General features: G+C 40.8%; 1 protein-coding gene and 1 long non-coding RNA gene across 2 annotated transcripts in view; one reads left to right on the forward strand and one right to left on the reverse strand.

Annotated features, from left to right (window-relative positions):
* The window catches only part of LOC142603707 (uncharacterized), a 349,083-nt gene extending 335,426 nt beyond the window's left edge, over positions 1-13,657 (forward strand). The window contains exons 11-13 of the long non-coding RNA XR_012837604.1: positions 9,578-9,743; positions 10,796-10,942; positions 12,327-13,657. This is a non-coding gene — a long non-coding RNA (uncharacterized LOC142603707). The remainder of the gene's footprint in view (positions 1-9,577; positions 9,744-10,795; positions 10,943-12,326) is intronic.
* The window catches only part of DYNLRB2 (dynein light chain roadblock-type 2), a 296,487-nt gene that overhangs the window by 253,376 nt on the left and 15,169 nt on the right, over positions 1-27,942 (reverse strand). The gene's annotated exons all lie outside the window — the stretch shown is intronic.

Raw genomic sequence — 27,942 nt, forward strand, 5'->3', positions numbered from 1 at the left:
TCATATGGTCTACACCTGGACTTTGTTGGCAACGCAGCCGGCTGCAGCTTCAGCTATGAAGATTCACAGGAACAAATCTCAGCTGTCACATTGCTGTTTGCTCGTGTGAAAGTGTGATGGGTACTTTTGTTTCTTATGTTGGGAAACCTAAATGTTCCCTGATGAATTCATCTATTACATGAACAATCAGTTATTTGAGTCTTTTTAAAATTTCTTTTTACATATTTAAATTAATAGGTATGGGATAGGAAAAAGCGGAACGTTTTTCAAGATTTGATTTTACTGGCTGAAACCAAGCTAAATATTGAAAATAGAGTAAAACTTGAAGCATTGCCTTAGTAACTTCAAACTGAAATTTAGAGACTTGAGATCCTCAAGACCTTATTTAGGTACTTCCTTATTCAGATCACTGGGTAAGGGACTGTTCCACACCATCACTTCTGGCCTGTTTGTTCAAAGATAAAAGTAACCTTCATTTTTGCTATTTTTTCATGCTGCATTTGTTGGCTTTCTGGTCTGCACTGTCTGATGTAAGAACTGATAGAATGGTCTGACTTTTTTTCATGATCATTTTTACTCAGGTGATGGCATTAAAAATCCGTTCTGGTTTGGCCTGTGTCTGTTGTGCACCGTGATTAATAGGTTAGCTCGGGAAGCGTAACTCGAAAAGCCATTTCTAGGTGTTGAGCAACAGGACACTTCCATATCCCATATCCATGAGGTTAGGCCTCTGCGATCTGTCCTAACAGGAATGGTGTGTACTGAACGTGATGCTGGACACCGGAATGGCACGTGTGCTTCTGTAATAAAATCAGGTAGTGTCTTCATCTAACCTCCATGAAGCCATGAAAGCAAAAGGGAAATGTTTAGCATTTTAATTCCTTTTGATACTCAGATCTTGGTTTTAATACTGATCAAATACATACCTTGTATTTAAATTATGGTTTGTACTTGTCTATACTGGTAATTTCTCCTAGAAGTAAAAGTTGCTATCCATCAGTCACTTAAACAGTTGCCTTTTGACCACCAATTAAGCAAATCTTTTGTGGGCCTGATTGTGATCTTGCCTAAATCAGTTGTACATAACCTTTGCTTCAGTTATGTTACTCTTGACCTATCCCAGTAGAAATGAGAAGAGGATGTGTCCTGCTTCTACGGTGACCAAGACCTACCTGAGCGATGAGCGTGATGTGTTTTATAGGAATTTTTCACTATGGTAAACGCTGGCTTAAATTTATTTTTCTGAAGCATGTTGGGATCAGGATGAAGCTGTATGCATTTCTGTCTCTGAGATACACCCTCCCATACTGATCTTTAATTTCATGTATGACATTTTAGACTTTTAAGTGATTTTGGTTTAAGTAAAATAGAGTGTTGCCAAATGGGCCTTTATCAGGCTAAGTTTTATTTATTAACTGCTTGATCCTACATTCATAGAAGACAAGCAAAGCTCCCATTGACTTTCATGGTGTGAGGTCAAGGCCTTATATATGGCTGGAGTAATCAGATTTTATTTTCTTTTCAGGTACATATATGAATTTAATTCCCAGGTTATCAGTCATGAGAATTTTCAAAATCTGCTCTCTTAATTGGGATTAGTACAGCTGAGGACATATTTGCCAAGGTTCTGTTTTGAAGCGAGTTTGCTAGTATGGGTGAAGGCAATAATGCCAGTCTGTGACTTCCATGGAAAAGGCATAACTCGAATTATGCAAATGTGTATTGGTTGTAGGGATGCTGATCTCTTATGAATCACTGGTGTCCCACCAACTAATTTTATTTAAACCATTGAAGATTAATAAAAGAGTTGAGGCTTTTAGTTGCGATCACTGTGGACTGCATTGGTGCCAAAATTCTGGTGGCAAAATTCCTGAGCTAACTGGTTTCCACTTTCAAGTTAAATTTTAAAAACCATTATGATGATTAATCCTGGCTAATTATTGTTGTCATAAACACTAAACCAAGTGTGGGGCCTCCAGACTGTCTCATGTCATGCTGCCTCATTGATTATTTTGTTCCCTCCTTGAAATTTGTTGTTCTGGGAACAGTAGCAGACTATAGCCTTCATGACATGTCCTCAAGTGCTCCTGGAGTTAAACATCAATTTCTATATAGATTCAGTGAAAAAAATAAAAACAAAAGGTCCAAAAAGAGAATAAACATAATCATCTAGGATTCCAAAGTCTGGATCCCACGGTGCTTGCAGTTTACTTAGTTTATGGCTTGAAGCGGGGGGCGAAAAGAGGTCAAATATTTCTTTGACCTCCCAATGCTCAACCAGCGTAACCCATGTTAATCCTGCTGCTCTCAGGGCCATCTACCTTAATTATACTTCTTTTATGTAAAGAGTGCTGGATAAGGCTGAAGCTGAAGTCAGAGTTTGCTGTTCCTGCCTTGGCCAAAGGAGATGCTGCAGTGGAGGACGAGCCATTCCTTCAGCTGCAGAGATGTTCTCCAAGAGCCTCAGAAAGAACAAATGAGCTCAGCTTTCCCATAACGCACAGCCGTTATCCTAATGGACTAATTCTCTGTAATGACTTTGTGTTGAGACAGTATACTTTTCGCATTTCTCTCTTATTTTTTTCCCCTCCTCCTCCTCTTTGTACTTTTCTGGATTTCTTCTGACCCTCCCTCTGTAATTATCAGGTATTAGCACTTGGCGTCAGACATTGCTTCTGCTCGTACTCAGGTGCCCTTCCATTTTACTTGTGTCACCAATGCTGTGTGCAGTTGACTCTGGAACATGATCCTCCACAGCTTCACAGCACTGCTGGCACACCTGCCTGAGAGTTCTGCTGTGATTAAAATTGATTTAAAAAAATGAGGAGGGAAGGAGGTGATGCACCATTCCCCCAGCTGTGTGTGGAGCAGGTGGTTCATTCCTGAAAGAGCCTTATGGCGTCAGGAGAGCTGTGTCTCCTGGGGGTGTTGGTGCAATCAGAAGAGCTAAAATTGTGTATTAGGTGGTGGAATTTGATCTTCAACATGTAGGGGCAGATTTTATATGTGGCGCACTAAGGAGTATGCCTGTCAGATTTGCATGACAATATTCCATTGCCTGGGAAATGTGTAGGACATGGATTGAAATACAGCCTTGGGGAAACAGCAGTTTTGTCCAAAGAAATGAGGAGATATTAATTTCATATAATTGCATAGATCTTTAGTACGTGCAACTCTGGAACAGGAGCCAGTGTTTTCTTTGTTAGGTCCTGTCAGTGATGGCAAATCAATCACAGTGCACAAACTTGAATTTCAGCTAGTAGATCCAGTCTCCATTGCACCTGTGCTGTTCCTTCGTCGCTCCAAATAGAACATGGCACGTTAGGTTTCTGTTTTTTAAAGGCAAGCATAAAAGATGATACACTCAAGTAAAAAAAATGAAATTTAAGTAAGTATGAACCTGCAGTTTATAATAATAACTTAGGTGCATATGCTTTCCAAATTAAACATTTGTATGTCCTCTGGGATACCTGTAAAGTAGGTAAACAGCAGAGGTATATGCCTGCTAGTTTTCCCCTAGAAAAAATGGGTGGAAATTCAACCCTGTTACTAAACAGGGTGGCTGGTGCTGCAGGGCATCTTTATTAGTCTGCTACTAATGGGAGCAGTGATGGGAACCGGGGTGGGAAAATGCATTTCTCTGACTAAGTAAAAGATGTAACCTCAACTTTCATGTATGGATTATTATAGTGAAGCTGTTAGCTATTTGTCATTAACCAAACAGGTACTTAGCTGATCAGGGAAAAATAATTAAATCATCATGGTGTAAAAACATCTGAAAAAATTATGCCTAAAACAAAAAATGTTTTTCTCTAGACAGCAGATACTAGTCAGGTACCATTGAGGGAAAGTAAAATTTCTTCTCCATGGTTTTCCTGAGAAAGTTGTTGTTACCAACTCTTCTTGCTACTCAGCTCTCTTGCCATTAGGACACCTTCCTACAGACTGAGCAACATATCCTTTGAGCAGACTCTGTGGCCAAATGCCTGACATTTCCCCTTCAGCACTCGGCTACAATGCTGATGGCAACTCGCAGAGGTTTGGATCTTACCGTGATCATCCTCCATGGGTGCAGGGCCTAAACTAGTCAGTGTTCAACCAGATTATTTCACCGAACGGTAGTACCAGGTAGCCTAAGGGGCTCTGCAGAGAGAGAACCTGGATTGCTCTGAGGAGATGCCTGCCTTATTTCTGCCAGCAGCACAGCTGATACACCGTGAGGTATAGCCTGTGCTCCTCAGAGCTAATTTGCGTGAGGCATGAGGCATGTGGCTTTAAGAAATCAGTCTGCATTGCCTCCAAGGGTGTTACCTGTTGCTGCTTAGTGTTTGTTTCTTTTCAACACTAATCTCTCACAAAATATTTAACTTAAAAACCTTGGAGGCTTACAGAGCAGATAGGAACTGGCGGAGCCAGCTCAGGGCAGGCTCCGCAGCTGCAGCTGCCCTTTCCTGGGGGGAAAGGGGGCATGAGAAAACGCTACTTTTGGGAAGACACGCAATAGCCTATTGCTTCATTTCTCTCTGGAACAACTCCTGAATTCGGAGTCTATTCCAGCTATGTGTGCTATTGCCTAAAGGGAAGGAAGAAGCCCCGTAAGTTATTCTTTAACTTTCTTTGCAGTAGCTTTCTTTGCTCACCCAGGGTTATGTGGTGTTGCTTTGGATTCCCAGTCGGGTAGGTACAGTCAAACCCAAAGTGAAAGCAGGAACAGAGGAGCTGCCTGGCTCCCAGACTAACCCTGCCCACACCTCGTGTCAGCTCTTGTTGCTGAACAGTGATGGTTGAAGCCATTTGGCGCTCCCGTCCCCATGCCTTTGCACTCCAGCGTCCCCCAAACTGCTGACCCCCCGCAAAAGCTTACATCCTTTCTGCTGCTGCTTCTGCACAGTCCCACCGCCTCCACCAACTCCGTCTTCTCTCCTGTTGCCCTCCTACATCTCCTCCTTGTGACAACTTCAAAACCCTCCTCATGTCTGATTTCTGCCTCTGACTGTCTTCTCACCGCCTCCTCTGTCTCCACGTCTTTACATATGATTCAACTATATTTCAGTCCCATGATCTAGCAAAATGGACAGATGGGGGTACAGAAGAGCTTGTGACGTGGCTCTCCTCTAATCTTAGGTTTTCCCTGTCTTTGCTCCTTTGTTCGTGGTTACCCCTTACTGTGCTCCTGCAATTTCTAACACAGATGATAAATTAGGACAGTGGGGACTGTAAAAGATAAGGTAATAATAGAAATGAAATACCAGGCCAGGTCTTTAGCTGGAGTAAATCAGCTGCTGATCTAAACCAGCTGGGGATTTGGCCCACTCTAAAATGAAACTGTAGGATAGGAAGAATCCATATAATTATTCCCCAAAGAGCACTTTTGTCATGATGCCAGACTGATGTTTCTATTCTTGTTTTTAAAATGATGTATTTTAGAAAGTGATTGTCTCACTATTGCCCACCTGTGGTCACAATATTGGTTCTTTCAAAAGTGAACAAGCCAAGTCCTTCAGGCACTCAGCGGTGGCTCTTAAAATGGCTCCCTTCAGCACCTGGAGTTGCTCTTAAAAACTGCTAATCCGAAAAGAAACAAGACCCACATTAGTTTCACTGCCTAGGTCTAAGCGGCAGCAGAACGCCGTACCTCAGAGTCTCACAATCAGATTCTGCCTTAAATTCCACTCTGTGGTTTTGAGTTATTTGCCTAGCTGCAAACTCACTTCAGTTTTAGTTTTCAACTGTTACACCCAGCCCCCTGCTAGAAAGGGCTTACTGCGGTGATTAGCAAAGGTTTTACGTTATGGGGCCAGAGCAGTGTATCTCAAAACTGGTATGAAAGTATCATCTATTACATGCTGGGTTCATGGCTGTGGAACTCTAGTGGGAAGACATACGGATTTTGTTCATGCGATGCGTATATGTGCACCCAGCACATAACATTTGAGAAGAGACTCCGCTATTTTTTTTTTTTAATTTGGTGGAAGGCATCAGGTCATCCGCTTCCTTTTTCAGGAAAGATGGCATTTGTAATTATACTCAATATCACCCAATTCTTGTTCAGCCTCAGATTATTTCCGTGTTTACCACCTTGCATAACCAGACAAGGAATGAACATGAAAGCTTGTCTCCAGAAACCTATGATAGCTGAGTTTTCTAGATGGCAGTCTGAAGTTTTCTATTACTTGTGATCTCTAAGAAAATGTAAACCAAGGAGATGGCCTTTACCAATCATTAACAACAAGGCTGGCACAAAGGGCTAAGTCTAGTAATTGTACTTAAAAAAAAAAAAAAAATTAAATTAACAACTCTCACTGTAGGCTTGGTTCAGCCTCACCAGCCATGACATGTCCTTTCTTGCACGCAGCAACAAAAATAGACCCAAGTACTGAAGGAGGGGGGAAAAAAAAAAAAAGAAATAAAAGAAAACCCAATTTGTTCCCTATTAAGCTGCTGAAAAGCTTAAACCCATTTCTATTCCAGTTAGTAGCTAAGTGAAAATGTAACTGCTTTATATATTTCACTAGAATTAAACTTAAACCTACAGAATTAGGTTTATTAATTTCTGTCAGTGCTCAATGGGGAAATAAGAGTGCCCATTCATTAAGAATACACAATTACGGCAGACAAAAATGAAGCACAGTGCTATTAACCATAATAAAAATGTTGAACACTGTGGAAATTTTCATTAAATAGAATCTATTCCTTATATGACTCTACTTAATCCTTTCTGTCTTTTTTTTTCCCTTTGTGTTCTCCAACTAATTTTATTTTATTACTTAGCTTTTATGTATGTTTCTTAATGTAATTATGATTAAATATTTTTTGGTAGTAAACAGTATTATTTCATTAAAAAAATCTGTCCCCACACTTACTTCAGTGAAAAGTAGTCTTTGGAAAACAATACAAGCATTACGTAGAGTTTCATTATTATTTTAGCTCATGAACATAAAAGAGAAACCTACAGCAAATAAGAAGGAAAATTGTATCAGCCTATCCACTAAAATATAATTGACTTCATGGAGCAGATCCGTAGGTGAAGCATGCTGGTGCACCAGAATAAATCCAGTGAAATCAACTAAAAACCAGCTGACATAACTGGTGGTTATGTCAGAAAACAAATAAATATTCTAGAAACAGTGAGTGTGTTTAGGCTTTGCTAAAAACATTTAAGTCGAAATAATTATTTTTGAATAAAGTATTATCAGATTTTCAGTATCTTCACGTAACACTTTGGGAAGTTACTGATCCCCCATCTAGACTCTGAGTTCTTTATAACCAACTATATGTCATCTGAGGGACACAGCTTTAATTGCTTGAGAAGGATCATCAGTTAGTAACTATGATATGGATTAGCTGATGACTTCAGCTCATGAAACTCTATTGAAGCCAATGGGATTATGATCATTTCCAATAAATAAAGGCTTATCTCCAGATGAGTTAAAAATGAATGTGACAGTGCCTGGTTCAGTGGATGACCTGTATTTCTTGCATAGAAGTAAATGAATAATAAATAACTATGCCCTGTTGATCAAAGATATTTATTTAACCTGAGGGCTACATTATTAAAGACCTCCTTAAGAATGTCAAAGAGGATTTTGCTCATGTTCGTGTACTCCAGGGTCCTGGGCAGTTTTCAGATTGTCAGTGCCGGACCCATAACTCCAGCGTATCGATAAGCAAAGCCTGTAGGCTCGAGGAGTATAGCCAGAGGCTTGGTCTGGTGGGGCCTGGGGAAGAAGGGATGAGGTGAACCTCAGTGTTCATATTAGGCAAAGGAGATGCTGGATTTGGGAAGTCTAGGTTGAATTTTTACTTTGGATGCCAGGAATCATTACAAGAACTCACTAAAACCACATACAGCATTGTCATTATTTTCGATTATCACTGTGCTTCAGAGCTGCGCTCCAGAAGTTGACAGGCTGCTCTGTAGAGCAGTTGGGTCTTTGTTTTGTCTGGGATCATTTAAATGATATGTCCTGATATAGAAATTTAAGGGGATGGACAGGAAAGTGTATGCCTCTAGTGTATTTGAGCAATGTGGGGCAAGTTACCTCAGTCCAGCCAGAAGCTTGGACCTTCTGGGGTAAGACTTCTGCTCCTCCATTGGTGCTTACAGGTCTCAGTGAGGGATTGCAGCTGGCTCACTGTAATTTGTTGTTTGTACCGTTATGTGGATGCAATCAAATGCGAGCATGAAAGATTTTTGACCAACTAGCTGATTTATAGGGACAAATGACTCTTGTGCTCCCAAATAAGGTGGTCTGAATGCTACCATTTGCACTTATGAAGGATTGTATCAAAAGCCTTTTCAGAGTTGGTCAGATAGGGTATTTATAGATCTTTTTCTTGGATGACCTGATTGATGATATGCAGATGGTCAAGAGGGCATTAGCTTATTCTAAAGCCTTATTGTGTCCAGAGCTGTTTGAAGTCTAGTTGCTTATTTCTCTCTATTAATAGCACCTTTCAGTTTGGGCCTTGGTTGCAGGCTTGGATGTTCTGATGGCTTCTGTTTCTTTATCCCATCTCACCAGGGAGCTGAATGGGACACTTGTTTGACTTTCTAGCATTTAAATACTGGCAAAAAAAAGGCATCCTGAGATAGAAAAGATGGGAAACCACCGTATCTGTCCACCTCCACATCCACTAATAGCAGAACACAAAACTCTGTTTCCATTATATGGTCCTATATTGCTGCTGTAGGACTCGTTTCCAAGTTGGGATGTCCTCTGCGGTTGCGGCTCTGAATCAGAGAGAAATCGCTATGACCTTTCTAGTTCTTGGATTTAATAATGGAATAAGTGAGGTGTGGAAACATATAGATGGATTACAGCCAAAACAGACTGTTTTCTGAATAGGCCTGGACTACTTAGCATTCAGTAAACAGCTTTAATACAGGACAGTAAAAACTGCCTATGCACTTATTACCTTGATATGGTTAACTAGTCAGAGTATAGCCACAGAAATATGAGTGCATTTCAATAAACACACAAAATGGCTTCATTTTCAAAGTACAGTAGTTCCCCTAGGTATTCTAAAATCTATTCTTCTGTAGACAAATATTCATTTTCTTTCAGCATTAATTGTAGCATTGTTGCTGATAATGTTTCCTGCATTATATTCAGCTGCCTCATACTGTGGATAAGAGAAATCAGATTGAGAGCAAGAACAGAAAATACTAAGATTGCAGCTGCATCTCCTGGGGAAATTATTGCCATTTCAAATGTCAGTCAGCCTGATTCATTATTAAGAGGGAGCACAAGACACCTCCTGCTTGAAAATTGGTCTGCACAGAAATGGCAAACTGGTTTTATTGTTACTATCCTGATGATGTAACCTTATCAAAATATGCGCAGGTTCTATTTTGTCTCCACTATAAGCATAACCTTTGGTGTCCTGGGTAGTGGCTAAATTAATCCACTCCTTCAGAACAATGCGATTTCAGACACGACAAACCCCTCCTGTTGTTAAAGAACATTCATCTCCTTTACTTTCATTTGCATTTTCCATAAATTGAGTAGCAGGAAGTGTGAAACACCTGAAGTTCAAAGTCTCTGGAATGCACAGATGTTGATTTTCATTATAGACTCCAAAGACTGGCTCCTAAGCAACGCTGCAGAGATTTTTGTGTAACTTAACCACCTTCCATTGGTGTGCTGGGACTCTGAAAACTCTCCAAAGAGCAATACACTGGATTCCTGGAGGACTGGGAATGACTAGTGTGCCAGAGTGAGAACTGAAGTTATTGTCAGGTAACCTTTTGATTATCTGATGGGATGTTGCCATAGTTTGATTGGGTTTCTTTTTAAAGATAAAGTTGCAAAACATCATAATGCTTTTATTCTTTCAATACACCTCTGCCCAAAGATGTGTAAGTGTGTTGGCAACTCAAACTGTTGGTTGACCTTCTCTTACTTTGGTATCTGTAACACACAGCAACACGTGTACTCCGTGCTCCCACATGCCTTTGCTTATGCTGCCTACGCAGATTATCTCCTGAAAAAAACAAAATAATGAAAATGCCTTAATGCACATTCACTGCAATGAATGCTGGGGTTGTTTCCCTGGGGTTTTCATGAGTATTGCCCTACTAAACATGTTCATACAGCATCTTGTGGCATCTCTGACTACAAATCTATTTGGGAAGCAGACCTGTGCCCAGGTGCACGTGAGTGAGGTATTTTGTACTTAGTATTATGTAGGGCAGACTTGGTACTGGTATTCACAAGATTGTGTAGCTTTTCTTTTTTACCCAATGGGGAAAACTGCCTGTTCAACCTGTCACTTCATGTCCAAATAGTCATGCATGATGCTTCCTGTGAATGTCATCCAACACAGTACTGGCACAAGATTTGCTTCCCTTCAGCAAAGTGAAGTCCATGGATTAAAATTCCAGCCCTCCATTTGCCATCTACACCAAAGCAATCAGTAAGCCCCATCTCATCTGAAGGCATATAAAATTGTATATTATTGTTTATTGCTTCCTAAGTGGAAAGATTGTCTTGTCATCCCGCAGTTTTGCCTCTTCCAATTTCCCCTGTGGAAGGAGACATTTAAATTGAAACTTTTGGGTTGGAGGTACAAAGGAAATAAAGCAAGTCACCAGCGACACATTTCTGAGCATCTCCATGTGAAGCTTAAACTGTCTCTGATTGTCCAGCACCTTGCGTGTAGATATAATGCAAATACTGTATTTGAATTGACTAATGAATTTGTAGCAGGAGGAGAAGACAGAACTAAAATCCACTCCCCTTGTGGTACCATTAATCAGTATTTCCCAATTTTCCATTCTTCTTTTTATCAGAGAATTCCAAAGGCCAGTTTCAAGCAAGATAGATACAGAGCTGCCTTGTCACTAATGGCAGTGGAAAATTGTCGTCTTCACTTGTCTCATCAAACTCATGGCTTCACATGGAAAAATCCCTGCAAATGGTTCTGAAGGATTAAAGAGGTGTGAAATCTCACTTTGCATAAGAAGTACATTTTGCTCACTTTGTCACTTCTGTGTGATTTCATGATTGTGAGTATTGACTTTTCCTGTCAGACATTTAGGCAGTATATGCTGACAGATGTCTGTATCAATCATGGGAGCAATCTTGAGGATATGACCCATGCACTAAGAGGAGATACAGTCTTGTATTGAATTATAGCCAAGAAGCACTCAACACAATTGTGGCCAGGTCAACTTTGCACTTCACTGATCCTCAGCAGGTCGTTCAGGCCAATTTAAGTCTACCCAGACGGCAGGCAGTCCCTGGAAACCATTATAGCACATGAGAATTAGTTTATTCTTTAACTCACAAAGCAAGGACAGTATTTCCTTTATTTAGTGTAGCCAGAGTGGAGCTCTATTAAAATTGATAAAGATTGGTAGATACATTTCTTTACCTTGAAAAGATGATAAAAATGGTAAATGCAAGCAAGGTTGCATACTCGTCCTTTTCTTTCAAAACCTTGTCTTTATGATCTGGGTTACCTTGCAGTGCTGCGCTGTTAAATCATCCGACAGGGAGTGATGCAACAGCAGACATGTGCAGAACCTGCTTGAGTGGCACACAAAATTGCTGCGCTAGTTCGTGGGGATGAGTCAGAGAAGGAAGTCACTGGAAGAGTATTGCACAAAGCATAAAGAATCTGAGGTAAAAAATGTGAAGAAGAGTCTTAGGGGTGAGGATGCTGGATCTTTATATACAGATAAAATAGTGCTGAAATGCTGATGAAGTGAACATCATTTCAGAGCACATGAAACCTACAATTTACATCAACTAAATGTGAAGAGGGAAAAGAACAAACACAAACCATTATGGAAACAAGTTCAGCCATATTTGTAAAGAAGCAAATCTTGTGATGGCGCGTGCACATATTTTAGTGCATGCTCTGCAGTATGAGAACATTTACTTCTACTCGCAAGTCTGTAATTTGCGTATTTGTTCCAAGTAATAATCGAAAAAGAGCTAGCTCATGAAGTATTTGGCCATCTAGTTTTCTCTGTAGGTGACGGTCCGGAATTGAAGGGGCTTCCTGCAGTAAATGTGTAAATGTGGAGAGTCTCTAAGGTCAACTATTGCTACAGCTGAATCTCTCAATTTGGGGCATTTTGGTAAATAGTGTTGTGAAAGGATTCAACTTGTGCCGAAGAAACTGTTTCGATCAACTGAGTCAGCAGTGTGCACGGAGCCGGCTGCTGGGGATCCAGTTCAAGCGCACTCTTGCCCGTTGAATGTTCCTGTCGTTTCTTGTCTCATTCACGTATCAGTTGATTTTGCACTAACCTCTAGAGACTGTGCTGATCTGAGCAAAAATATTATTTGTTTCTCTGCTATCATTTTCTGCAGGGCAAAATCACCTCCTCTTTGATTTTTATGTTGAGAGGGGTGTTGCTGCGAAAGACGCCCGGCGGTGGTTTTGGCGTGGGGACCGGACCCAGACCAACATGGACACGGTGGTGAGGAGAGCACTGGCAAGATTTACTTCAGAAGAGCCAGGAGCCATCTCTGTAGGAATCAGGGGGCTTTGACACTTTTACAAATATTTTTAAAATGCATGAAATGGTTGATTTTTCCTTTTTCTGAAACAGTGCAAAGCAGTCACAAAGGGCAGGGGTCAGTCTTTCCCCTCACACAAGAAAAGAGCAGCAGTATTGTTAACAAAACATTTATGAATCCTGCTTTTTCTGATTGAAGGAAACTCAGGAGCAGTGTCTTCCAAGTGACATCAAGTAGAAAGTTATGTCTTTATGGTGTTGGAGGGAAATATTGAAATGATCAGGATTATAAAAATCTCCTGAGAAGTTTCTTTGTAAAACAGGTCTATTTTATCAGTGCAGAACAGTGGAGCAGTTTCTGCAAGACAGGATATTTCAGAGTCTCCTACAAAACGTTAATGCAGTTTTTTAATGTGACTGGTAGAAAACTGAGGCTGGCTTTAATTTCTGCCTGAGAAGAAGGAGATCACAAAGCAAAGAGATTGCTGCATTTCTGGAAAAATAAGCAGCAATTGTTTTCAGAACCTACTACCAGGTGTTACGAGAACTATCTGTGTCTGAAATATATGTGAATACTGGGCAAATACTTGGATTGCTTTGAAAAGGTGAGGACAGAAGACAAATCCATTTTTTTACAAGCACCTCAGACAGCTGGATGTGCTTTACTCCTACAAAGACATTACCAGCAACCAGAGCAATTGCAAGAGTAATGATTCTCACAGTGACAGAAAGGGTCTTTAGCTGATTGTTTTCACATCAGGCAAGATTAGGCAAATAGCAAACAATTAACAAAATGTTTGCAGAAAACTGAAAGAAAAATAATAAAAACTTCCCTGCTTTAGCTTGGTTTTCCAGGCAAGTAGGAGAATACAATGACAATTTTTTGCTTGCTGGCTCAAAAATCAGAAGTGGAAACAAGAAGTTAGGTAATATTCATGGAATAAAAAATATGCGTGTTTCTTTCAAAGTTTAAAAAATCATTTCAGTGTGATACACCTGAAAATAATCCGCTTTGGGGAACTAGGGTGTTTGTAGTATATGAAATAAAATAACTCTCTTGGATTCTTTTTCTGCGGTCGCATTGTTAAAAAGCTTTTAAATTTATGTTGTTGTTTTGGCAAAAAATATGAAATTGATGAAAAATTATGGCTGACAATGCAAGTTGGAATGAATAACTACAGATATATGTTGATTTTAGCCGTTGATTTTGAATAGCAATAAATCTTGAATTCTACCAGCTCAACTTATGGGAGGCTTTCAGCACAGTCAACCACAAAATGCAGTTAAACCACTCACATAGCATAATTAGAGCAGATGCTGGTATAACATGCAACTGCTGTTCACGCGTTATTGTGTGAAATCCTGCCTTTCCTGTTTATTTGGGGTTTTTTTCTTCCTTCCCTAATACTTACCAAGGCAGCTTTTAGAAATGCTCCACTAGAAGTCCGAAAGGACCATGCTATTTCATCCCAGGAGCAGCCCAGAACAGTTTTGTGAGCACGTGTACGTGTGTGATCTATTCTGTACGATGTATTTTAAAAAGGAAAGCAAAATTTTTGCTGGCAAAGAAGGACGTATAACTGGGCAGCATCAGGAACACTGAGAAGCATCATGACTGAATACAGATTGCACTGAGAAATACAGGTTTTATTCCCAGCTTCTAACCTGCGAATGGACCTGCCGTATCACTGCTTTTCTACTTCTCCCCTTCCTTCAGGCTGTAAACTAAGCTGTGCAGGGGGATGGAGACTCCTTTTCCAGTATCTTGTGAAGCAGAATGGGGCCCCAGTGCTGGTTGAGACATCAAGTCAGTACTGTGATATAAATAAAAAATAAACAGAATGAACATAAGTCGGGGGGGGGGGGGTGTGTGTGTGTGATAAATTCATCTCACTGAATACAGAGTGGGGTGGGTTTTCCTTTTTTTCTTTTTCTTCTGGATTTGTTGCAAATGGTTTGAAATGAAGCTCTCCAGCTGACAGAAGATCATTCAGTGTTAGCTATTTAAAAACTTTCACTGAAATGGAGTGAAATAAGTTTGTAATTTATGAAGTTCATCTCACAAGTTCCCAATTTGGTGAACACAGTTTTATTTTGCTTCACATTTAAAACCTGCAAATAGCTGAATTAATTTAACTAAAATGAGCATTCTCAAGATGACCCAATAAGGGGAAAAAAAAACCCAACCCAACTGTACTTTAATCTAGAAACCATCAAAGCCTTCTTGACACATGTATTATTGTAGGGCTCAGAAAAAATAAACAGTTTATGTAGAAGATTAAGAGACAGTTTGGATTTTGCGTTTGACATATCTTGTCTCCAAATCTTAGCTGAGGATTTATTAGAACACTATCATGTCAAAGCTACCTCATTTATATGATAACACATCTGTAATGTTTTACAAGTGCAGCAGTCCTCGTTCAGAATGTTGCTTTTTAAGTCCTAAATTACAGTACCTGGAGAGGTATGCATAATTATAGTGCATGTTAGCAAATGATAGGATGCATTTTCCCCTAGGGTCTCTGCATTAATCATCAGCAGAGTGGGTGCAATAAAATCATAATTGCTTCTTCAAAAGTTATAATCTAACTTATACAACTTTAAGTTAGTTGTATGGCAATATGATATCGACTGTCATGTAGCAAGCCCGTTTCCTTCATTTCCTTAAAATTAAGGCAGTGTTGCTCGGTGGTGAACTGTAATTAGCATCATTTTCATTTACAGATTTAGGTTTTAGATCCTGAGTGAGTGCATGATGGTGTAAGCTCCAAGCTTGATGAAACGATGCTGATTTACATGCGCTGAGGGCCTCTGGGCTGATCTCTGCTTATTTGTTAGGCTGCCTGCAGTCAGTTTGGTGGATGATTAACCTCTTCTATCTCCTTAAGTAGCAATTGTATCTGAAAAAAAGACCGTGTTAAGGAAAGGAGTTATTTTACATAAGAATCCTGTTTAGTATTCTTTTGCTTAAATATTTGTTTCAAGAGAGGAAGATTAGCCGGAAGATTTTGCTGCAGAGGGATGACCCGGTCCGGTGGCCGCGGCCGTGCCGGGGCACAGTTTGACACTTCCAGCGGCAGCGGGGATGGTGGGAGGTCTGGCACCCTTCCCTTGCTCCCCATCCGCTGCCGGCTCAGGTACCTTCCCTGGTGTCAGCACTGAAGATGGTTTGACCTCACGGTGATTCAATTCAGAGATTTAAACTGGCAGGAAACTGAATCCCGCCTCCTCTCCTTGGTTGAATAGTTTCGTGCTCGTTTTGCTTCCTGAATTCACTCATTTTCTTGGCAGATGAACGCCAATGACCCTGTGTGAGGCTGTATAATAGGTAAGTGTAGGACGGAATCATTTAAAGATACTTACTGTCATAAACCCAAACCTACAATCAAAGATCAAAGCAAACTTTTAATTATTTAGGAAACATCACTGGTGTAATCAATACGCCTTACAAAAACAAATGTTTAACTCTAATTCATTGCCTCTTAAGCTGATACATATGCACGCAAACATGCATGCATGACGTGTACACACTCACACACGTGTGCGTATGTGTGTATATATATATACACATGCATATATATACACACACACACACACATAAAATCAAGTTTCTGTCCTTTGAAGTTTGGCCAGCTTTTCTGTGTGGTTGCAACAGCTGTGTATAAAGGCATGTCCGCAGGGCCTATTGCAGGGTATGTGTTCCCAAAGGACTCAGGGGGGTAATGGATGTGATAATAAAGCAAGTTTTTTCAGTTTTGCACAATCTTATTCCTTAAGATCAGGTCTGTAAATTAAGATCTAAACCTACATTTTGACGGCTGGATCCTGCAAGTGAGGCGTTCTGGCTGCAATCCAGTAAAGCACTTAAATATGTGTTTTAACATTAGGTGCATGTCTTGTTATGGTATGACATCAAAGGGAATTCTTCTGCTTAAAATTAAGCACATGCTTAAACACTAGGTTCTATATTTGAATGAGCTGTATACAAGTGGCTGAGCCACTGCTGGAGACCGCAGCACCCTGTTTCTTCACTAAGCAAATATAATCATAAAGAAAAGAGAAAAAGAAAAAAAAAAAACAAAAACAAAAGCCTCCATCTTTCTAGTGTTTCCATTGTTGTTTTGTACCTAAGTTGCAGAGAAACTCAGAAGCTCACACTTCTTTCCAGACCTTTAAACACATGGAGGAACGTGCTTAATGTGATAGGAGTTGTAACGCCGAGTTGTAACGCCAACGGAGGGGCTCCCTTCTCATTGCCGCTCTCAGCCATCGGGGCTGTGGCAACGCCTCCCAACCTCCAGCGAGGCAGTTGATGTGTGAAGGGACGTCCCCAAGCTGCAAGGCACAAGCAAGTTATGCTCAACCACTGCTCACAGCCAGTTGTGGCCTTCTGTCATTCTGGTTTGTTTAGCATGGCAATTACATACCGTAATACTTGATTTGCAAGGGATGAAGCTGCACACTTGTAAAATGCATACTGTTGCTAAACAACATCATACCTTAAAAGGGTTTAGAAGCATCCAAAAATAATGTGTTTCACGCCAATTGAAATATTTACTGAAATGCAGAAAATTGGAAAAGTTTCTCTCTGCAGTTCACTGTCTTGTTCGGTTTTTGAAGGAAACTGTCCTTAAAGCTACAAGGCTTTCCACCTTTTATGCCAGAAATACAAATTACAATAAATAGAAAGCACGGTAATATCCTACTAATCGAGGTATCTTCACTTAATTTTGTAAGGCTTTTAAGTCTCACAGAGATCTGAATTTTGTTTCACTCTTTGACTTGATGGTGTTAATAACCAGTGTTGGTAAGGAACCAAATTTCTCAAAGTTAAAAATAGTCTTTAGTTAGCTAAAATGTACCATGCAGTTGTGCATGTAAGCACCATGTGCAGTTTGGGGGAAACTAATCTTAAAAAAAATGTTGACATCATCTTTGTAGACTGTAAAATTAGTGTTAAGTTATTTTAAAATGCACCCCAAGTCACAGCAAGCTGCTATGTATCAGGGCACACTGCCTCCTCCAAAATCATGCTTATCTTTATATTTTCCTTTCATAAACAGTTGGCAAATCTGACATCAATTTCAGCTATAATGACCACATTTAATTTTCATTTAAAATTTATTCTGTTACTATATATTGGTATCCTGGTTGATGCCAAGTCAGCCAGCCACAGGTCTGTTTTTCATTTATGCATTGAACTTCTTTAGGTTAGACATGCTCAAGAGTCCTGGTTTAATGCATAACCCTAATTATAACTTAGAATTAAGCTACTGCTGACTGCAGCGTTTTAGGCAGGGGAATCAAAGAATGTATCTAATGAAAAAAAACACAACTCCACCCCTCACTAGTGCCTTATCTTTATACATTTTTTTATGTTACTTTTTTTTTTTTTAGATTGAGTGCATAATACGGCTATAAAACAGCAGTTTAGATAATACAGTCAGGCTGTCAGTTTATATATGTCTACTCTGAGCTTAAGGGTTTTCTCTTTACTTTGAATTGGGCCTCACTTCTTATTAAAATGCTACAAGCTTTTAAGAGATTGTAGTATCACAGACCAGTGATAGCTCAGCACACTAATATATCATTAGGTTAGACCTATATCTGTGCACTATAAAATTGCATTACTGTTTAAGCTGGTTGAAATAGTTTTGCAAAATGTTTAGTTTTGGATGAGAAATACCTTTTCAACCGTGAGGAGGTTTGATGAGGAAATTCCTAGAATGTTCTGATAAAAATGGCTTTGGGTTTTTTATGGCAAAACTGTAAAAATCCAATTCAGAACACTGTTCAATGAAGATAAAAATATTGGGGTTTCCCCACATTTTGACTGAAAGTGAAATATTTTTAAGGACAAGCTCTTGTGATCATTTCAAATGTGCCTGAATTTCATATATTGGATTGAATCGTTGGTAACTCAGTGGATGGGAAAGGTAGGGTGGTAACATCTGAGTCTTTACTCCCAGGACAAATCTGTTCTTATTAATAGAAGCAGGTTTCTAGAGGGGGAGATGATTAATTCAGAGCTGATGAACCACGCTGCATGGGTCAGAAAGAAATGTGGCCTGGGGAGATGCCACAGTCATGAATAGTAAGATCAGGAAGACAACTGATGAGCTGGGAGGAGCATCATGCTCCAGTGGGACTCCAGGACAGTGTTAGTAAAGCTTGAGTGAATAGCTGAGATCAGAGCAGCCCCACACAGGGACACCCTGTATTCATTTGCACAAAGCCAAAACTTTCAGTGTGAGATGGGGAGCGAGTGAAAGTCGTTACAAGGTACTTTTGTGCACCAGCTTCTCTGCTTGCCCTTTTCTTACGGTGCCTGCGTGCTGCCTGCTCTCCAGGAACACTGGCAGACACTGCACCTAATTCTGCTCGTTTTCACTGGCTTCACATGAGGGCAACACCTCCGTTTCCTTAGAATTAGTCCAGATATATGCGGGGCTGTGTGGTTGGAGATGACGATCCTTTGCCACTGAAATATGAGACTACGTGTTTTCATTCCTATAATGGTTCTTATGCTTGACTGCCATCCGTAGGAGGCTAGTCAGTAAGAGTTACACGCTGCATGATAAAATACTAATGTTTTTCTTCTTTGGGAACAGAAAAATGAAAAAATTCTGGGTTTGTACTAACATTCCACTTGTTCTGCGTGGGCATTCAGCTGTACTGCCAGGAGCTGGTAACGTTTACAGTCCTGGTGTAAATGAAAGCAGACAGAAGCAATGGAGAAACAGGCTGTGCAAGCCTGGAGGCTTGTCCACGCACAATAGTAGCATCAGTTCAGCTGCAAAAGCCATTTAGCTAAACCAATGTATGTCTCTGATTGGACACACTTAAATTGGTTTATAACCAGCTTACATCAAATTAGTTTAAATCAGGAAGTTACCATAATAGCTGCATCAACCAGTAATTGTCAGATTTTTGTGTAAGGTGGTTGCAAACCAGTAGCCTTTCTTCCACACAGGCTTTTGCACTGCTTTAGATCAATTTAAAAACTGTTAAACTGGGGTAACTTTTGTACGTAGGCCAGCCCTGAAGCCCAAAGCTTTAGGGACAGGGAACGCGCGGGGGCTCTGTGATGGCTGTGGGCTGCAGCACATTTCCGTGAAGCTAGTGGAAAAGAAGATGACAGACGCTTTAAAGCAAGAATGGGACACAAGGCACTAATTTTCCAAAACAGTTTATTGCTCTATATGAGGGAAAAATATGAGGTAAAGAAATTCTGAACTCCTAGTTGTGACCCAGGGGTTTTAACGAGCTGCACTCACAAGCACGGCGAGGTCAAAGACGAGCTGTCCGAGAGCTGCCCTGAGCCAGTGGTTCGTGTTTCACTGCGTGCGCTGGAGCAGCCTCGAGCCTCCTCTAGGTTTAATCGAAGGGTAACGACAGCCAGCAGGCAGTGAGGCCGGTGAGACATGTTCCATCTCTCGAGCTGCTCAGGACGGAGCTGGAACAGGAGATGTTGCTTTTAATGTATGTTAATGGCGGTTCGGAGGTGTTTTGGAAAGGCGAGACCCTCTGGACAGCAAAGGCAGGCGGCTTGCAAGCGTGACATTGTGGAAACGACGGCAAGAGGAGAATGACACCGCAAGTGGGGTTATCTCAACATTTCTGCAACTAAAAACGGACTAAATTGTTTTCCAAAATGAGCTTTTGCAGAGCAGAGAGAAAGCCTCTGATTTCAAGGGTTCCTAAAATACTTTTGGAATGAAACTCTCTGAAATGTTCTGTGGGTGTTGATCGCTGGAGTGCTCAGTAGTACTCGAGCTCTGAGTTCACACCATTAAAGCTTTGTCGACAGTACTGAAAGCAGTCCTCTAACACACTGAAGCAAGCTCAAGAGGCTGTATTTATGTTCTCAGGCTGACTTTAGGGCTGTTGCTGGCAAGCTGTCAATAAAAGAACTTATTAGGCAGGGAGACAGCTTGGAATGGAGAGTTGTTTAAGCAGCTCACTTATGAATGGGACACAAAGGTGAACAGAATGAACTTTCTGCTTGTTTAGCAGACGGCAATACAATGGAGCATTTTCACCAAGGTAACTCTGTTCTGGATGCCCAGCAGTAAATGTGTCAGATAGCTTTTTCCTGGGAAATACTCCTTCTCCAGTTCTGCAAGTATATCTGGTAGAAACTATTTTACCCTTTAAGAAATAGAAGGGAAAATTGGTTTTCTGTTCCTCCCTCTTACTTTTTTTGAATGTGTGGAAGAGCAAGGCAGTACTGTTTTCTCAGCATTAGAAAATGTAATGAGGCGTTTCCCCTGAGTGAGGCTTCTGAATATTTTCATACTTCATAAAAGTGAGTTGAGATGCCGTGGTGAGAAGTGTTGTACCCACCAGATAATCCTGCTGGACTTAAGGGCAATGCATTTTGGAATAATACTTCTGTTAAAGGGTAACTTGCAGAGGAATAAAAATAGCTGTGAGAAGCAGTACAAATCTGATGTCCAAAGGAAGAGCAGTGCTTGAAGAGAGGAGCAGTCTCCTTTTGTAAGAAATACATTTCTTACAGTATCCAAACGATCCTTAAAGACTGAAGTGGTCCAAGTGAAAACCATGTGAAATAGAAAATGAGTAGAAAACAAATAGACTCCTAAGGAGCCTGACTGAAAAGTAAATCACAATTTGTGGGAATCTTTCCTTCACTCTGTGTCGTTCTGTGTTGGGCTAAGAGGAACTTGTAATAAAACAAAGATGAGGAACTGGCTCATCACTTGTCATATTGTGGCTCAAACCCAAGGTATAGCTACAGCACCTGATGTATAGGTGGTGCCCCATTCTTAAGAGATGGATGGCTTTCCAAAAGCCCACTTAATGTAAATTTTAGTCAGCCCACAGCTCCGAGAAGGACAGCAGATCGGAATATAGACATACAGTTTCTGGATCACAGTGGTGGTGATTTGATTTTGCTAACACCAGTGGGGGGTCAACCCTCCTCGGTTCATACTAGGAATGGTCTTGGCCCTTTGTGTTTGCAGCGGGAGGGCTGGTTGCCGACGTGCAGTTCTCAGGTCGCATTTTCACTTGCATTCCGGGCAATACCTCCCACATTTTAGACTCTGCAGTACTCAGTGTAAATGGTTCCTTAGAGCTACTTTGGCAGCCAAAAAGAGCAATATTGTATTTAATTTCTGGCACTGCCACTTGCTGAATTGTCGACACAGCTGTAGCAGACCTCCAGGTCTGGATGTATCTGGCTAAAGCAGAAGATCGCTGCGTTTCCTGATTGGACTCCATGTAATCCATGTCACTCAAGATCTGATCTGAGGCAGCCAAGCAGAAATGTAACTCTGTTCTGCCAAAGGCATTTCGGCAATGAATTCAACGTTTTTCTGGAGGAAAAGGGGCAAGAGGTGAATTCCTGGAGAAATGATCCTCTGTAAGGCATGGTAGGGTCTACCAGAAAGGTCTGCTGTGTGCAAGCCAAAGCTTTATTTTTGTACAACACCATCTGCAACTTCTGAGGTACAAAACCATCCCTGCCCCCAGCAACACATTTCTGCTTCCCCCCTTGGGGCAGATGCTAGTGTTCATGTGGCTGGGTAGTGTGATGTATCAGGGGACTGATGTGAGTGAGATCTAATTGTGGATTTTTTAATTATTTTTTTTTCTGCTGTGCAAAAATGTAGCGGTGTGAACATGTTGGATGCCTGGGAACCACTTGTTTCAGCAGCACTAACCCTTACTCACCTTGACTTGGATCCTATCCCTACCACAGCGTTAATAACCTAGAACATTCAAAGAAAGAAAGTAATATAAAAAGTACAGGGCATGTTTGCTATCAACCTTCAACTTTTCCTTTCCCAGTGGTGCCACCATGACGGTAGATCTGATTTGTGTCCAAAATGAGCATGTGAGAATTCATCTTCTAGGTAAAAAGAGCCACAGCTTTCAAGAGCATTTTCTGTCCCCAGAAGCCATCCAGGATAATTTACTGGTCCTCAGTAAATTCAACCAGACATGAGAAATCCCTTGAACACAGGAGTCTCCAGGAAGAATGTCTCCCTTGGCTTAGCTTTGCATGGGTGGTGGCAGGGCCTGTAATATCTTGATGCTGACACTGTCAAAAGTTCCTTAGAAGCCTGCTTTAAACTACAATGCAGCACATACAAGAAAATTGTTGCTTGTTTAAAAAGTGCTGCACTGTTGGCAGTGGAAAAAAAAATGAGTCCAAGTGAGTTAAGCACCATCATATTGCTGCAGTAAAGAAAGAACGTGGAGCTCCATGCCACGCTCCATTTCATACAAGATCCAATTGCCTCTAGTTTCCCAGAGTAAACTCTCTCACAGGGTATAGTATCCTTGAAGATCAAGCCAAGCTTTCACGTGAAGATATTGGTGGGTTTGCAAATACGTGGTCACCACAGCGTGGTGATTTGGGGCAGCAAAGCTGTTGGAGCTGAAGAATGCTGGAGGTGCAGCAGTGATCTACATGGAGCCACCTATCTGACACCTAAGAGGAACAAGCAGGCTGAGAGAGTCCAGCAAGCCAGCTTGCTGTTATGGGAGATTATTTTTTCCTTTGGACCAAACTATGGCGTATTAAAGTCACTCTTTCCTGTGTTGAGAAGTGACACCGACACTGGCTGTAAATTGCACTGCAGAGCACCCTCGGCCTCATGAATCATCTGCTGTAATGCTTCAGGAATGGACAAGCAGGAGAGGTACTGCAAGAAACGGGCATTTCTTGTGTTGTTCCCATACTTCCCGGCATACTCTGCCATGTGAATCTGCCCTCCCAAAATCCATAAAGCCCGCAAGCGGGCTCTCAAACATTTAATTTGGAAGATCTCTGTTTAAATCATTTTTGACTTGTGCCAGGGCAAGCCTGTCCTCCAGTTAATTATGTTCTAAGCACACAAAGAGAGCTAGTGAAAACAGTCGCTGCATAACCATTTTCTTTTTGTAAACTCAGAGTACTTAGATCTGCATCATTTAATCATAATAGAGCCATATGCATGCAGTTTAACTTTTCTGGAAACCAAAATTAGCTAGAAGACATTTTGGCCTATTTCTGAAATGCTTGTGTATGGGGAAAAGTGCTTTGAGCGCTCCAAGTGGGTATGAGACCTTGTAGGAGTGGAGAAAAGTTCATGGCAGGAATGCTCCCCACCTCTGCAGTGGCCGCACTGCAACATCCTCGATGCAATTTTAAAGTAAAAAGTGTACTGTGTGGTGGGGTTGTTAACTAGCATTAAAGAAGCTAAAAGAGGGACTAAGCTGCTGGATGTAGGGCAAAGATCAGTCTCATTTTCGGGCGGTTTTTAGGGTGTGAATACCTGGTCCACAGAAAGTTGTTTTAGGTGTTTCAACATGACTCTGAAATAGAGCAAAAGAACATTTCTTTATTAGATATTTACATGTTTTGCAGGTATTTGAAAAAATATAATAGCCCTAATGAAATTCAAACCTATTTGTCTAACTGGGCAGTGCTTTAATTGGCACGTTGGTTTAAATATATCTCTGGGTACCTTGAAAGCTTGGGATAACGCACGTGCTCAAGTCGTTGTCTTAAAAATGATTAGTGAACAGCCACAGAAATTATTACATCCAGAGGAGATGGCTGTAACACACTCACCAGAAGCTTGGTGCTGAGCTCGCAGTTGGGTTTTGCCAGCAGGACTTGCAGCAGTCACAGCGGCTTTATTCCGGTGGGAGTAGTGTCTGAGTCAATCCAGCATCTTCTGGTGCTCTTTGATACCCAGCAGTGTTTCTCTGCCAAAATCCCAACTGATGGAGAGAGAGGATGGTGAAACCATAGGGCGTTCCAAAAAGTTCCTAAAAAGTGTTGGATAAGCTTAAGGAACCAGTGTCATAATCTCTTGATAGATATCTTGCTACCACCCCACTTTCCTGAATTAAAGCTGTCAAAACTTGCTGAGAAAACTTTTAAGAGAATTTACCAACATGGCTTCAGTTTCCAAAATACTAGTTATTAACAGGGCAGATACTCTGAGTGTTACATGGATGAAACTATTAATTAAAGGTCACTTACAGAACTCTGTGTGGGTACAGAATTGCAACACAAATTTGCAGAGGAAATAAACATTTAAGGCTGCAGCCCATCTTGCAGCCAGCTGTTGGCCACCAGCTGAATACTCCCTCGCAGGGATAATGTGGAACATACCTTGGTAAGATTAAAAGGCATATTTTCATGATCCCCTCAACTGAGTGGGATTCTGCTAATTTTTACAGTAATTCTTTGTCCAGCTCTCAGTTTGAGAGACTTAATAAATTTTCCTCTGGCCACTGTGGCTTTTTGTCATCCAGCCTCCAGCCTGCGAGGCTGAGCTGGTCCTGCCAGCTCACAGGGATTCCGGTACGGTGCCGGTCGCACACAGCTCCGGCACAGGGGATTGGTGACAACCGAGGCTCCCTTAAATGAAGAAAAGAAACAAGTGGGGGACAGAAGGGTGATGAGGGAGAGGAAGGCAATAAGAGAGGAAAGGAGAGTAAAGCCAAGGAAGGGAAGCTGATTGCAAATGCATTTATCCCTTCTCAGGAAGTTCATTCTAGGAGCAGCCCCAGAAGGTAGTGCTGGTAACTGATGCTACCTGGGCTAGGTCTAACTTGCTGTCATACTGACATGTATCAGGAAATTAAACCCTCTCTCTCTTGCCAGTGCTCCTGAATATTGATTCCTAATTCCACAACCTGGCCATTATTTGAAACTAAAGCTTGCCTCAAAGGAGAGTGTTAAAACACAGGTCAAGGACAAGCTTGCCCCTCCATGCCTACAGCAACTTACCAAGTGCTCTTTGAAAGCCATTTTGCCATGAATGGATGGGAGGGGGGAAATAAAGCATATTCAGCATGAATAAAACATGACAGTGATGTGCTAGCAAACTGTGATCTATATTGACTGTGATAACAGTGTAAACCTCAATGGGTGAGGACAAGATCACAGTGCACTGAAACCATGAAGTCAGCTTAACGTGACCACGGTCCACTTGAACTTCTCTGTCACTCCTGCCAGTTCCCTGTGATGTGCTGTGACTGTGATGTGCATCCAGTGAGAGCGAAGTGACACATGAGTGTGGCGTGACAGCAATGCCAGAAAAGATTTGGTGCTTGCTGTTTGTGGCCAGTTAGCCACGTGAATGCAAAATGTATGGGGCAGTTTGTAAAGAGCTGGTAGTAATCCTTTGTATGAATGATTTTGACTGAAGAGCACTTGGGTTTGAATGTACGACACCGATTACTCCTGTAGCAAGCCTTGATAAACATGCAGTTACCATAGCTGTTGGCTGGAAGATTCACCTTATTTAAAGTGCTTTCTGATATCTGACGCTGTCCTTTTTTTGTCTCTACTTAATACCATACATCAGTGACAGATTATTAACTGAGATATGTATGAAGATCGATATAATATAAAGATCGACATGTCCTTGAGTTTAGTGCACATAATTTTATAGGGAAGTGTTTTTTCTCCTCTCCATTTGGCTTGATTATTCAAGAGTTCTTTAACCACTACAACAGAATCCTTTTCAGAAGAGGAGCATTTTTTTTCACCCTAGTTGCTATGAGAACATGAATCATCTCTTTAGCACAATAGCAACAACTGTAGTGCTTAAGTGCCTCCACTGATTTTTTACTGTTTGTTCTTTGCTCTCAACAAGATAAGCTGTTGTTATTTCTTTCTTCTTGAACAAGCATAACATGATTGCTGAAGTAGTAGGAATAATTGGACCAAATAGTGAGGCGGTTAATGTAAACAGAAAGAATTTATCTCTTTCAAGTACAGTAAATTGTCCTCCAAAAATATGGAAATCTTGTCTATTTCTTGTTGTGCCCTAGAGCAAATTTTGTTGAGTTTGTTGTCACATCATTATTTTCGGACTCTGTGAAATTGCTAATGAGGAACAGGCTGCTTTCATTCGAATAGTTGTGTGTGTTTAAGGCTGTGATGAGATGTATATAGACTGGGGCTAAATCACTGGCACAGGAAAGGTTAATGTTCTCCTTGAACTAAACAACTACCACAGGTGTCAGTTATCCCCAAAATTGTTGCCAGGGAGCTGGGTTGTGGGAGGATGGTGCTGGTTTCAGCTGGTGTGAATTAGCTTCTGCAGAGAGGGTATAAACCACCTGATGTGTTGTGCAAGGCTCTTTTGGTAGCTGCAGTGGGAGAGAATCCTGCGGTGGAGGAAGGTGATATCAAGAACTCTTTTGCTTGATCCTTAACACCTTAAGCTGTTGCTTTAGATGACCTGCTTTTGGGACTTGTAAGCATGTTTTTAAATTTCTTAAATAGCCAGTAAAATTAGCTATTCTCTCTGAGAGAGGAAGGGTTTGGGGTGTATTTTGTGTATTTCTTTTCAAGCTACTCTTTTGTTTGCTCTGTACCCATTGTTAGAGGCAGTATTTTCACAATATTGAGTCTGCTTGAGTAAAATGGCTTCACTGGAGAAGGATCCTTGGAAAACAAAGGCTGGTGGACTTGTTTTGATAGTCTCTTGGTGTTTGCTAATCATTGCCTATGTTTCTAAAGCCTTCCTTCCAACCTCCTAATTTGTAACTCCAAAGATGTTTGTGGAAATTGATGTTGTTTGTAGATGAGAAGGATGGGTATCTCTGTCAAGTGGAAATGAAATGTGTTCTAGATGGGATAAGACAAGAGATTGTGAGAAGTTTGTGAAAGCACTTAAATGATTTGAGGCTAGTGGCTCTTGCTAGGACTTATGTGCCTGACTTAAGAAAGTAGCTTCTATTCCATCCTCGTTTGGCACCTGTGGTTCATATAATCTATGGCCCCTTTTAAAGATGGGAATAAATGCTATGCAAATATGTCTAGACAGGTGAGATATGGCTAATGATAAGTTGAGACAATGTTCCTAACAGCCCTCTTAGATTTTAATTATTTATAGATCTATAAGTACATACTATGCAGTCCTGTAGCACAGGTGAATTAGACTGGAAAAAAATGAAAGCTTATATTCAACCAGTGTTTTCAATAGTATCAAATTATTATGCCAATAGAACATGTAAAATCTCTTCAAGATCAAACAAGCATTTGATATGCTGATTCTGATTTGGAAGAAAACCCAACTGAGTGATTGTTATCTGATACTTGTAGCTTTGAATAGATAAAAGCAATGGCCCAGACCTTGGCTAAAGTAAATTAATACAACCCCACTGACTTCAGGGAAACAATGTGGATTTATACTAAGTGATGAATCTGTTCTTACTGCTTGATAAAAATCTAGAGATTAGGCTTCTTCATCAATTTTTGTCGAAGAACTAAAGAAGGAAAAGATAATGGGGCTACAAGTAGGGATATGATTCAGTATTATTCTGATCTTAAACTTCTAACCTCAGGGGAAAGAAGTCTGAATACTTGGAATGGATTCTCCTGAAGTTTCATGAACTGTTTTACCATTGTATTTAATTGTTTGTAGCTAGTATTATACTGAACTAAACTAAGATTATATGCAATTAAGCAAAAGAAGAGTATTACA

The sequence above is a fragment of the Balearica regulorum genome, chromosome 13, assembly GCF_011004875.1.
Source record: "Balearica regulorum gibbericeps isolate bBalReg1 chromosome 13, bBalReg1.pri, whole genome shotgun sequence".
NCBI lineage: Eukaryota > Metazoa > Chordata > Aves > Gruiformes > Gruidae > Balearica > Balearica regulorum.